At 46.0% G+C, this 1251-nt stretch overlaps 1 non-coding gene across 1 annotated transcript; it reads left to right on the top strand.

The window, feature by feature from the left end:
* The first annotated feature begins 593 nt into the window (after window positions 1-593).
* On the top strand, window positions 594-688 carry trnar-ucu (transfer RNA arginine (anticodon UCU)). Its single transcript has 2 exons — window positions 594-630; window positions 653-688. It is a non-coding gene; the product is annotated as a tRNA-Arg (tRNA).
* Window positions 689-1251: the final 563 nt, after the last annotated feature.

The following is a 1251-nucleotide window of genomic DNA, read 5'->3' as shown; positions in this document are numbered from 1 at the left end:
TGGATTTGTCAGTGACTATCGAGTATTGATGACCCCTAGTTTTGGACACCCCACAAGTGGAAGCATCTGATATATGTCAACCTTTCCAAAACCGGAGCTCCAACTGCCGACCATTTCCCCACTAAACTGCCTGTAATCAGAGAAGCTCAGCCCCTACTGGGGAAGGCTCATCCTGTCCTGACAAGAAATGAGGAAGTTTACCTGAGCTGTGTGATGGTGGCTGCGGGGCATTACTTGATTAAACTGCTGTTCTGCCCCTACAGACACTCGGTGTCTCCAAGCCTTGAGTCTTCCCGACCAGTACCACATATCTGTAGACTTGGGTTGAAGTGTTTACAACCCTACTGGGAGCGGAAGAGAGACAAAAGCAGGGAGAGAGACCGAGAGACAGAGAAAGGCACAGAGACACACAGCAAGGCACAGAGAGAGAGAGAGAGATTGAGAGCGAGATATTGAGAATGAGACAAAGCGATAGGCAGGAAGATTGAAAGTGAGAGCGACAAGTAGCGCAGCAGAGAGATTAGGAGATAAATCTGTACTTGACGACAATGACTATCAGTGTAATGAGTAATGTGAAACTATCATCTGTCATCGGCTCTGTGGCGCAATGGATAGCGCATTGGACTTCTAGTTAATGTATTCGGTGAAAGTCATTCAAAGGTTGTGGGTTCGAGTCCCACCAGAGTCGTTATATAACCAGGTTCCGGTGGTGAAATTTTGCAGCAAACCCACAACTGGTTCATTGATGCCCTTCGGAGAATGGGAATGGTCAATGAGATCGCCTGAATTGTGATTGAAGAACAGTCCAGCTTCAATCTGCGCACCTACTTGAAATATTTTATTCATTCCACTGTACTTTTCTGAATTACTTTCCCTGCCGCCTCAGTCATTATTTGTTTCTTTACCGTTTTCTGCTGGTGTTACAGGTTAGATCAGCAGTGGCCATTCAAGGAAGCCTGCGAAGTCCATCAGGGGAAAAAGATTGAGAAAAAAAACATTTAGGGAGAGATAGAGAGATACATGCAAAGAAAATGAAGTGTTTATGGGACATGTCTGTGCGGAGTTTAAGGTGGAGTTTGGGAGAGATTCCTCCCCTCTCCTGAAATCCACTAACTATTCCAAGACATGAGCACAAAAATCTAGGCTGACAGTTCAGTGCAATACTGAGGGAGTGCTGCACTATCGGAGATGCTGTCTTTTGGATGAGACGAAAAACCAAGGCCCTGTCTGGCCTCTCAGTTGGACAGCTGT

Source organism: Somniosus microcephalus, unplaced genomic scaffold (assembly GCF_052327205.1).
Source record: "Somniosus microcephalus isolate GS21.2 unplaced genomic scaffold, FLI_Smic_1.0 unresolved_chr1, whole genome shotgun sequence".
Lineage (NCBI taxonomy): Eukaryota > Metazoa > Chordata > Chondrichthyes > Squaliformes > Somniosidae > Somniosus > Somniosus microcephalus.
This window is presented reverse-complemented; position numbering and strand designations above follow the sequence as displayed.